Source organism: Saccopteryx leptura, chromosome 2 (assembly GCF_036850995.1).
Source record: "Saccopteryx leptura isolate mSacLep1 chromosome 2, mSacLep1_pri_phased_curated, whole genome shotgun sequence".
Classification (NCBI taxonomy): domain Eukaryota; kingdom Metazoa; phylum Chordata; class Mammalia; order Chiroptera; family Emballonuridae; genus Saccopteryx; species Saccopteryx leptura.
Window position 1 is genome coordinate 115304462 of NC_089504.1, and position 12418 is coordinate 115316879.

General features: G+C 44.1%; 1 pseudogene; it reads left to right on the forward strand.

The window, feature by feature from the left end:
* Nucleotides 1–6942: 6942 nt before the first annotated feature.
* On the forward strand, nt 6943–8415 carry LOC136393091 (dnaJ homolog subfamily A member 1-like; annotated as a pseudogene).
* The last annotated feature ends 4003 nt before the right edge of the window (nt 8416–12418 follow it).

A 12418-nucleotide genomic window follows, 5' to 3' on the forward strand; every position in this document is an offset into this window, starting at 1 on the left:
CATGAGCCCTGGCACAGAGCTGTGTCTTCCCGAAGAAAAGAATGACTTTTTTAATTTTCCCATAGCCACTGTAATAGCCAGTGACATCCTTGTGTTTAAGGGGCTCTGTGATGGGGGAGAGACCTTGTTGACCCCTCTTTAAATGTGTCTTAACACTGTCACTATATAAGTTCTATTTAACTAGGAAGTGCATATTTGTGTATTTGTAACAATTTCTAGATCTTGACTATGAGAGTCTCCTGGGAAGAAACAGAAAAAGAATAGAAATATCAATCATGGCCTGACCTGTGGTGGGGCAGTGGGTAAAGCTATTCCACTGGAATGCAGAAGTCTTCAGTTCAAAACCCCAGGCTTGCCTGGTCAAGGCACATACAAGAAGCAACTACCATGAGTTGATGCTTTTACTCTTCCCATTTCCCTTTCTCTCTCTCTCCTCTATCTAGAAAAATCAATGGATAAAATCTTAAAAATAAATAAATAAAAAAAGATCCTGACCAGGCAGTGGTGCAGTGGATAGAGCATCGGACTGGGATGCAGAAGACCCAGGTTCAAGACCCCAAGGTCGCCAGCTTGAACGGGGGCTCATCTGGTTTGAGCAAAGCTCACCAGCTTGGACCTAAGGTCGCTGGCCCAAGCAAGGGGTTAGTTGGTCTGCTGTAGCCCCACAGTTAAGGCACATATGAGAAAGCAATTAATGAACAACTAAAGTGTCGCAACGAAAAACTGATGACTGATGCTTTTCATCTTTCTCTGTTCCTGTCTATCTGTCCCTATCTATCCCACTCTCTCTCTGTCTCTGTAAAAAAAAAAAAAGAAAAGAAATATCAATCATATCAACATATCTTATTTTGGGCCCAACATGGATCATCTTTGCCTTGAGACTCTGGTCCCCTGGCACTCACATGGAGTTTCCCACGGCAGCACGGGGGATGGGTTTCTGCTTCATACTCTCTCCGAAGTGTGCCTTATTGAGAATTAGAGGAGAAAAGAGTCACAACCAGATGTAGGAGGCCTTCTGGAGGAAGGTCTGAGGGACATGGTCTTGGGGACCACTATCCTGGTGTTAGAAAACCTCCCTTACAATCCACCCCCACTTTATAAATTCACATCATTTAAAATTTCCCAAATTTCTCCCAACCTTCTCTTTTATCTTCTTCCTCCCTCCTATATATTAATATTAATCAACCATTAAAAAAATGTTTTTAGTGCTTATTGTGCTGCAGCAATGGCAAGAGAAGACACAGTCTCTAGTCCTACAGAGCCTAACTTGAATGTCTAAGCTTGTTTCTCCCAACAGAAGAGTTTAGATCTGAGGTGGTCTCTTGGAATGTGATGTTCAGATTTCCACCATTCCTGGTTCCCTTTTCATGTTCTGTAATGTGTTCCTAAATGCTGAAGAGACTTAGTTATGTCCCTGACAATATGTCAAGGAGAACAAAGTGCACAGCTCCAATCCCCGCTCACACCCAGAAATGAAGCTATTTCTTCCCTGGGATTTTTTTTACCACTTGTTAATTAGAATGTCCTCACTTAACATTGTCAATAGGTTCTTGGATTTCAAGCAAATGAAATATAATGAAGCCAATGTTACCAGAGGATCATTGATATATGTCTTAAGTTCCCATGGCACAGTTCTGGTTACAAAAACATCACCGAACATTTAACTAAAAATCCTAAACACTTTTAATATTAAATACTAAAATAAATGTAAGCTATACTCCATTTAAGAAAGATGAATACAAGGCCCTGGCCGGTTGGCTCAGTGGTAGAGCGTCGGCCTGGTGTGCAGGAGTCCCTGGTTCGATTCCCGGCCAGGGCACACAGGAGAGGTGCCCATCTGCTTCTCCACCCCTCCCCCTCTCCTTCCTCTCTGTCTCTCTCTTCCCCTCCCGCAGCCAAGGCTCCATTGGATCAAAGTTTGCCCGAGCGCTGAGGATGGCTCCGTGGACTCTGCCTCAGGCACTAGAATGGCTCTGATTGTGGCAGAGCAACGCCCCAAGATGGGCAAAGCATCACCCCCTGGTGGGCATGCCGGGTGGATCCCGGTCGGGTGCATGCAGGAGTCTGTCTGACTGCCTCCCCGTTTCTGACTTCAGAAAAATACAAAAAAAAAAAAAGAAAAAAAAAAGATGAATACAAACAATTAAGAGAATTCTTTTCTAACCTGTTTATTTCAGTTTAGGGTCTCAGGCGGTCAGAATTTCAAGAAGCAAGGCAGGGAGAGTGCCTTCCCACTGCAGGGTGCACTCCCACACTCACTCAGACTGGGTCAACATAGACACTCAATTAACTTAACATGCACATGTTTGGAATGTGGGAGGAAACTGGAGCCCCCAGAAAAAACCCACATGGACATAAGGAAAAGGGGCAAACGCCACGCAGACAGTGGCCCCAGCCAGGGATTGACTTTATTTCATCATCAATGCTATAATGGATCAATGTTGAACAAAATGACATTATTTGAAGATTTGCTGTGTACTTAGATTTCTTAAATGCTAAATCAGACTGGCCTCTAGGACAGGACCCCAGCTCTGCACCAACTCATAAAGCTTCTCTAGACTTCAGGTATTAAGCACAGCATTTAAGTTTTTTGTTTGTTTTATTTTTCATTTTTCCGAAGCTGGAAACAGGGAGGCAGTCAGACTCCTGCATGTGCCCGACCGGGATCCACCCGGCATGCCCACCAGGGAGCTATGCTCTGCCCCTCTGGGGCATCGCTCTGTTGCATCCAGAGACATCCTAGCGCCTGGGGCAGAAGCCATAGAGCCATCCTCAGCACCCGGGCCATCTTTGCTCCAATGGAGCCTCTGCTGCAGGAGGGGAAGAGAGAGACAGAGAGGAAGGAGAGGGGGAGGGGTGGAGAAGCAGATGGGCGCTTCTCCTGTGTGCCCTGGCCGGGAATCGAACCCGGGACTCCAACCCAGGACTCCTGCACGCCAGGCTGACGCCCTACCACTGAGCCAACTGGCCAGGGCCAGCATTTAAGTTTTAACTCACTTTCCCTTGTTAGCATTTTCATACCATCTGTAGCCTCATACTTATTTGTCACCAGATATTTGTTGAACACCTGTATTAATTTTGCAATGAGTCTGGGTAAGCAATAAAAGCAATAAGCCTGAATCCCTATCATGTTTGAACTCATGAGCCAGTGGGGGAGACAAATAAGGAAGTAAATTGTTTCAGTCAGGAAGATAAGAGCCATGATAAGTCCTACAGAAAAATAGCAAACAGCCTGATCAGGAGGTGGTGCAGTGGATAAAGTGTTGGACTGGGATGCTGAGGACTCAGGCTCAAAACCCCAAGATCGCATTGATGCTTCTCATCTCTCTCCCTTCCTGCCCATCTGTCTCTCCCTCTGTCTCTCTTTCTCTGTTTCTGTCACACAAAAAAAGAAAAACAAGAAAACAGAGTCATTAACTTGAGCTAATGAAACTAGGGTGACTTCATGGAGGAGATTATTTTTAAATGGAATTTTAGAGAGTGAATAGGATTTAACCATTTAAGAAAGTGAAGGAAGACAATTCTAGGCAGAAAGAACAGAGTATATTAGGTGCCAAGGAAGGCGTGCTGGGTCTCCATTTTACAAAGTGATAGACACCAATTCTTCAGTAGTTTGTCTCTAGCTGAAAACCTGGGTATTAAAGAGGCAAGTCAGCTTGGTGGTAAAGCACTGGCCTTGCATGTGGAACTTCCCGGTTTGATTCCTGGCCAGGGCACACAGGAGAAGCGCCCATCTGCTTCTCCACCCTTTGCCATCTCCTTTCTCTCTGTCTCTCTCTTCCCTTCCCACCTCAGGCACTAGAATGGCTCCAGTTGCAATGGAGCAGCGCCCCAGATGGGCAGAGCATCACCCCCGAGTGGGCTTTGAACTGTTGATTGTATGTGTGACCATCACCCAAAGTCAAATCATTTTCCATCACTGTACATTTGTTCCTCTTTACTTCCTTCTCTCCACACCTCCCCCATGACCCCTTCCTTCTGGAAACCACTTCACTTTTATCGATGTCCATGTGTCTCAGTTTTATATCCCACCTAAATGTGAAATCATACAGTTCTTAGTTTTTTTCCAATTTACTTATTTCACTTAGTTTACTGCTCTCAAGTTTCATCCATGTTGTCATAAATGGCAATATGTCTTCATTTCTTATGGCTGAGTAGTATTCCATTGTATATATGGACAACATCTTCTTTATTCAGTCCTCTATCGAGGGACACTTTGGCTGTTTCCATGTCTTGGCCACTGTGAGTAATGCTGCGGTGAACATGGTGAGTGCATATGTCTTTGCATACCAATGTTATCAAGTTCTTTTGGTAGATACCCAGTAGAGGGATTGCTAGGTCATGTGGTAGTTCTATTCTTAATTTTTTTGTGGAACCACCATACTTTCTTCCATAATGGCTGTACCAGTTTACATTCCCACCAACAGTGAATGAGGGTTCCTTTTTCTCCACAGCCTCTCCAACACTTGTTATTACCTGTCTTGTTGATAATAGTTATTCTAACAGGTGTGAGGTGGTATCTCATTGTAGTCTTGATTTACATTTCTCTAATAGCTAGTGAATATGAACATTTTTAAAAATATCTGTTGACCATTTGTCCATTCTTTGATAAAAGATCAAGCCCTGAGAATTAATTTATCATGACTCTGGGTTATACTCTTTATGTCATTCTTCTTTTTCCACAAAAGGTAATCTGAATTTGCTACTGATTCATTTTCTCAGACTATTTCCAGCCTGTAACGTTTTGAAATTCAAATATTTCCCCACACACACACTTTCTCTGTTTTTTTTTAATTCAAGCTGGTGGCGTTTCTGCTTATACAATTCTATTAAAACTTTTGAGAGCTTCCTATGAATTATACTGTGATTCATACCATTAAAAAAAAGCCACATCTACAAATCTTTTTATGAAAAATCACAGTCTCCTTTGGGCTTCTGCTGAAGCTGCTGAGGACTCTTAAAAGTCCTGGGTTTGTTGTGCATTTTGTTGTGATTGAATAGTTCTCTAAGGTATTACTTTAAGTCCTTCCAAAGTCTTAACAAAGAATTTTATACTCACACTCTCAGTTTCATCTTTGTACAATATTTTCCTGACCATGTCCTAAATTTTAGTTTTGTCCAGAACCATTCTTAATTTAATATTGCTTTAACATCCACCTGGAGAAGAAGGAGATTTTCAAACTCAGTACATTCTGTCTTCTTCATATTAAATTTCTTTTTCTTGAGCTTATTCCTCACCCTTCACATTTTAATGTAAGCAGCAAAAAAAGCCAGGATGACCTTTAACCCTGCCTGGAAATCTCCTTAGCTAGATCACCTAGTTCACATTATTATAGGCAAGAGTGTTGCTAAACTTTCTGTCACTTCATAATGGAGCCTCTTCTCTCTGGTTTCCAGTAACATTTTCCTCACTTTTCTTTTCTTTTTTTATTAAATGAGAAGCAGGGAGGCAGAAAGACAGACTCCTACATGCACCCTGACCAGGGTCCACCCGGCAAGCCCCCTACAGGGCGATGCTCTGCGCATCTGAGGCCACTGTTTGGTTGCTCAGCAAACAAGCTATTTTAGTGCTTGAGGTGTGGCCATGGAGCCATCCTCAGCACCTGGGTTCAACTTTGCTCAAACTATTCGAGCCATGGCTGCGGGAGAGGAAGAGAGAGAGAGAGAGAGGTAGAGAGAGAGAGAAAGAGAACGGGGAGGAGTTGAGAAGCAGATGGTCCTTTCTTCTGTGTGCCCTGACTGGGAATTGAACCCTGTGCTTCCACAAGCTGAGCTGACATTCTACCGCTCAGCCAACCGGCCGGAACCTCACTTTTCTTTAATCCTTAACAGAAAGCCTTCTTGAGGACATTGGGCTTCTGCTAACAGTCTCTTTGAGACCTTTTAAGTTTTTACTAATAATCTTCTCAAGGTCTTCCAGTTTATGTCCTCTACTGTTCCAAAGCCACTCCTATATTTTAACGTTTTTTGTTACAGCAGCAGCTCATTGACTCTCCCCTCTGCGCCCCCACTGTGAACTCCCTTGACTATGTACATCTCCAGCTCCTGCCCAGCAAACCGGCCCTGGTCCCTCCCCCTGCAGCGAGTAAACAATTTTTTTCCAGAACTTCTGTTCCTTTTGAAGGCCCCAGGAAACAATTATAACATATTCCTCCAAAGATAAGCCCCTCAGAGGCACTGTCTCAGGAAAGAGCTGAAAGACAGAGTTAGTGAAATATTTTATTTAATGCTGTTTTCAGGAACAACTTACTAAACAAACTGAAAAACTCAGAGCGTTAAGTATTTTATCTGGAGAAAAGTATCCTTTTAGAAAATGTTTCACTATCATTTTCTAAATGAAGAAGAGAAATCTAAACAGTGCTGTAAGAAACATTTTTAGTTCTCTGTTTCAAAGCAAAATCCAGAGAGTGAGATCCATTTCTAACATTTTTGGAGATGGGTGGAGAAATGTAGGATTATATTGTGTTAGGCTAATGTGGCTTATTATTGTTTTATTTTTCACCAGCATCAGCTTGCCTGCGGAAGGAATGCATGGTAGAGTGGGAAAGGCTGACGACTCATGCAGACCTAGGCCAGTTTCTTAACCCCTTGTTTCTTCATCTCTAAGGTAGAATCATAATTATCTCATAAGATTGATGTGAGGGTTGGAGGAAATACAATGTATGAGAAATTGCCAGGCACAGCAATAGCGGGTGATAAACTACTCTAAACTTAATAATATGAAAATTGCAATAATGACTTTTCGTGTTTCCTCTGAAGCCTCCGTTTGTCTTTCTGCAATGTTTGAAACCAGGAGTCCATGCTCCCACTCCTTGCCACGGCTGGGAAGGAGCAAGAGGAAAGGCAGCTTCTCTCCTGCTTTCTTAAGAATTAGCCCTCAATAGTGACGTGCTCCTTCCTGCTTCCCCACACTGGCCTCAGCCCACATACCAGCTGTTCAAAATGGTGAAAGAAATCACTTACTGTGATGTTTTGGGAATCAAACCCAATGCCATCCAGAAAGAACAGAAAAAGGCTTACAGGAAGCTGACCTTGAAGTACCACCCTGATAAGAATCTAAATGAAGAAGAGAAGTCTAAACAGATTTCCCAAGCTTATGAAGTGCTCTCTGATGTAAAGAAAAGGGACTTATCCAACAAAGGAGGAAAACAGGCAATGAAAGGAGGTGGAGCAGGTGGCAGTTTGGGCTCCCCCATGGACATCATTGAGACATTTTCTGTGGAGAAAGAAGAAGAATGCAGAGAGAAAGGAAAGGTAAAAATGTTGTGCATCAGCTCTCAGTAACCTTAGAATATTTATGTAACAATGCAACAAAACAACTAGCTCTGCAAAAGAATGTGACTTGTGACAAATGTGAAGGCAGAGGTGGTAAGAAAGGAGCAGTAGAGGGCTGTCCATTGCCAAGGTCCTGGATGCAAATAAGAATTCATCAGATAGGACCTGGAATGGTTTAGCAAACTCAGTCTGTGTGCATGGAGTGCCAGGGCCATGGGGAACGGATCAGTCGTAAAGATAGATGTAAAAGCTACAACAGAAGGAAGGTGTTTGAGAGAAGAGTCTAGAGGTTCATATTGACAAAGCCATGAACGATGGCCAGAAGATAGCATTCCATGGTGAAGGAGACCAAGAACCAGGCCTGGAGCCGGGAGATATTATTACTGTTTTAGATCAGAAAGACGACGAGGAGAAGACCTTTCCATGTGTGTAGACAAACAGCTGGTTGAACCACAGTGGCTTCCAAAAGCCAATAGCTGCTGTTGACGACTGAACCAGAGTCATCACCCCTCGTCCAGGTCAGATCGTGAAGCATGGGCTGTCAAGCGCGGGGTAGATGAAGGCATGCCAATACGTCACAGACCAGTGGTTCCCCAACCTTGTTTGAGCCACAGACCGGTTTAATGTCAGAAAATATTTTCTCGGACCAGCCTTTAGGGTGGGACGGATAAATGGCTCACGTGACTGAGACAAGCGTCAAGAGTGAGTCTTAGATGGATGTAACAGAGGAAATCTGGTCATTTTTAAAAAAGAAAACATCGGTCAGACTTAAATATAAATGAAATGGAAATAATGTAAGTTATTTATTCTTTCTCTGCGGACAAGTACCAAATGGCCCATGGACCGGTACTGGTCTGTGGCCCGGGGGTTGGGGACCACTGTCATAGACCATATGAAAAGGATCATCTAATCATTGAATTTAAGGTATACTTTCCTGAGAATGGCCTTCTTTCTTCAGATAAACTTTCTTTGCTGGAAAAACTTCTACCTGAAAGGAAGGAAATAGAAGAGACTGATGGAAAGAACCAGGTCGAACTGGTGGATTTTGATCCAAAGCAAGAAAGATGGTGCCATTACAAAGGAGAAGCATATGAGGATGAGCATCATCCTTGGGGTGGTGTTCAGGGTCAGACCTCTTAATGGGGCCAGTGAGTAACCCTCACTGCTGGCCTTTTATAAACTGTAGAGAATGAGTGAAGGACTATAAACATAATATGCTCACTACTTACAATCGTTTTATTTTTTAAATATTCAACTATGGTAATGTTTTAAAAATTAAATGAAAAATAAACTCAAGTTTAAAAGCTTAAAAAATATTTTATGTTTTTTAAAAAACATAAACATTTAAAAACATTTAGTATGGTTCTTTTCCATACAAAATAAAAATCTCGAATTTGGACTATGCAATATGAAAATTTTCAGAGATTATGTTAAATTTGTTATCAACAGCCTGACCAGGTGGTGGTCCAGTGGATAGAGCGTCAGACTGGGATGCGGAAGACCCAGGTTCGAGACCCCGAGGTCTCCAGCTTGAGCACGGGCTCATCTGGTTTGAGCAAAAGCTCACCAGCTTGAGCCCAAGGTCGCTGGCTTGAGCAAGGGGTTACTCAGTCTGCTGAAGGCCCGCGGTCAAGGCACATATGAGAAAGCAATCAATGAACAACTAAGGTGTTGCAATGCACAACAAAGAACTAATGATTGATGCTTCTCATCTCTCCATTCCTGTCTGTCTGTCCCTGTCTATCCCTCTCTCTGACTCTGTAAAGAAAAAGAAAAAAAAATTGTTACCAACAGACCATTATTTCAGAGAAGAAATGAGACCAACTTAATATGATTTCTGCCTAAATTCACCCGGGTTTTCATCTCTCTGGCTTTGTCTCCTGTGGTGTCACACTGGGAAAAGCATGGAATTGGGGGAAAAGAGACTAAAGAAGGTGAAAATAAGGTTCGGAGGAGGAGGAGTGTCAGGCTATTGGAGAAGAGTTGTTGTAACCCTGGTGCTGTATGTATGTGAGAGGAAACTGGGAGGGGAGACGTGGACAAAAGCAGAGGCTCAAGGAGAGGGAGTGTGAAGGAGAGGCCTTTTGACTGCCCTTCAAGGGAAAGAAGATATGGAAGGAGCTATGGAAGGAATGAGTTAGTTGGGTTTTCCGGAATTCAGGTAGACGTCCTCTCCTTGCTGCCCCCATGCCTTGCTCTTGAGATAAGTCCTCCATTTTACAAAACCTGTATTCTTTGTCCCCTCCCTGCTTAGGTCAGGCCAAGTAGTCTCTTGTCTTGGAAATGACACCAGCCTCCTAACCAACTGGTCCTTTCACCTCACACCCCTGCCCACTAATCTGTTCATCTCACAACCAGAGTGACCCTTCTTCAATCTGATCTTGTCCCCGACCCACCCCACACTTCAGACTTTTCAATGGATTCCTATACCTTTCAAGCCCGAGTCTGATCTCCTCACTGCAGCATATCAGGCCTTTTGGGACCTGTCTTGGCCCATCTCTCAGCCTCGCCTTTCTGCATTCTCTGCTCCAGCCCCCCAGGCAGCCTGTCCCCCCCCAGAGCCTGGCCTCTTCACCTGCTTTGTTTGTGCTCTGGCTCTCACTCAGTCTTTTCTCTTTCATCAATCTAACTTTTGTGCTTTGAACTTGGTATTTCCTCTTCAGATCCTTCCCCCTTCTTCTCCGTCTAATTCCCATATGGTTTTCACGATTCAGCTCAACCATTCTTTTCTGAATCCTTCCTTACCGTCACCCCACCCCCACCCCACTACATCTTACCCACCCCCAACCGAAGCTGACCGGGCACACAGCGCTTACTTCTACAGTCCTGGTACTTATCTCAGCTCGGTTGGTCTGACCCTGGGGAGAGACCTGCTTCAGGGCAGAGACCCTGCTTTAGCAGCATCTAGAACGCCTTGAATGGTTTCTGGAAAGTCAATGTAGAAGAATTCCACAAGGTTGACTGAGTGAAGGCATGGATCAATTAAAGGTCACAGGTGGCAAAGAAGAGATGATCAGGAGGGACCCAGTGAAGGAAAGAGGTCTGGGGAGGAAGAAAAGTTTGATAAAATATAAAGAAGAAAACACAGCGTTTGAGTAAAAGACACTCATTCCCTATGGCTGGGGTGGGTAACTGCTGCATTAGGGGGACAGCACCACATCCAAGCAGCAGGCTGGGTTTTTCCTGCTGAATCTGAGTTAGCATGGGGGTGGGTGAGGGTGGGAGACTCGGACCCTATAACCAGCACCACTCAGAAATCACCTGACTTTCTCTCCAGGGCCCCGCTTTTTGTGCCTCCAGCTGTCTAACATCCTTCCCTACTAACTATGCTGTCCCTGTCACTCCCTTCACTACATCCCCAAACTGTCATCCAACACCAGGAACAAGCTCTCCTATTCTTCTCTCTGGTTCCAGTGTCCCCATTTTCTTCCTCCACGTCCACTTGCCTTATTTTACATGCTCACTCCTCCTCAGCCCAACTACCCAAAGTCATCCATTTTTCTACGTCTTAGGAGCTAAGGCTATTCATCCTTTTGTCCAGTTCCCTCACCAAGACATGCTGCCTCCACTTTTCAGCTCCCTAATGCTTACCAAAGACTCCCAAGTTCTGTTAAGAATATTAACAAACAACCATTTTTTTTAAAACCTCAAGGCACTAAATTGCATCTGTGCAAGATACCACTTTGATGAAAACCTCTTTAATGTTGCTAGGCATGGCCTGTAGCTGAAGATTAATATCCCTGCTTGTGGAAGATCAGTTACAGGGTTTTATCAGCCTAGGCAGAGTGGAAAAGGTAAAGGAGAAACATCAGGGGACCCCATACCCCCCACCAGTGGCCGCCCATCCTCTCTCCTCCAGTGCACACACTGTCCACATAGCCGAAGCACCATGGTTTATTTTATCTGTTTATTTTGCAATTCACACAGAGTAGGGGCCTCTTTTTGATGCACTGGTTCAGGGGTTCAAAGTGTCTAGCCACCTTGACCCCTTCACCAGCCTCCAACATTGCAGTACGCTGCCCAACCGGGAAAGATTTATACTTATTTTTATATAATGGAAAACTCATTGCCGGACATCAAGTTACTCACTTTGATTTGTTTTCTTTGGAAGAAGCGGCCGGCGGCGGCGGTGGCGGCGGCAGCGCCCCAAGCTGGGTCATTAATATGGCAGCAACAGCAACAAAGACCTTTACAGCCGCTGCCTGCAAACCGTGGATAAAGTTCAAGCATTTATTCTGTTTGAGGCCTCCCAGTGTCTATAAAAGCCCAGCACGATTATATGATCAGTGTCAAGACCCACTTTCCCTTCTTTGTGCTCTGGGATGCATTTCCTTGCCCTGTCCCTCCGTGTTGCCACCGCAGCTGCTCTGGCTTTAATAGCAACCCAAGGCACACACTATTGGAGTGTTCCTTGGGCTTTGTTTTAAACATGGTTTTTGCTTGTGTTAACTACCGCCTGGCTCTCTGACACCCATGAATGGGGCTATGCGGGGCTGTCAATCAACAACAATAATAATGCCATCTGGGTTTGAATAATACTAATGAGAAGAAGAAGAAGAGGGATACTGTGTATTAACATAGCACTTTTGTCCTAGAAGCTCAGAGGGCGTTCGGGATAATAATTCTTTCATGCTTGGAGCACTGCTTGACGGTAGATATTATGATCCCACCACAGGGGACTAAGACACAGAGAGGGCAAGTGGCTGGCTCCAAGGTCACACAGTAAGTCAGAAGTGGCATAAAACTTAGTGGTTGCTAGTCCTCTAATGCACTGTCCCCATGGGATCACACTGAACTGTAACTCTGTGGGTCTGTTTTAAAAACCTATCTGTAAAAATAGGTATAGGACTCAGTTGACTCATACCTTATGGGATGAAGAAAAGGAGGAAGAGGAAAGAATGCTCTAGGATAGAGAAGAGCCCATCCAAGCCAGGGGACAAGGAAGAGAGAGAGTAATGGGTTACTGGTTTACCATTCTGAGAGGCATCTGGGATTTCTATAGGATAGGAGGATGGTGGAAGCACGTTAAAGCAGAATGGATAAAAAGAGAGAAGCTCTCCCATGCAGGTGAGAAAGTAAACTAATCACAGAGCCAAAAAGCTCATAGAAGGCTAAATAAGAAACAGCAGCCATCTGGAAGGAA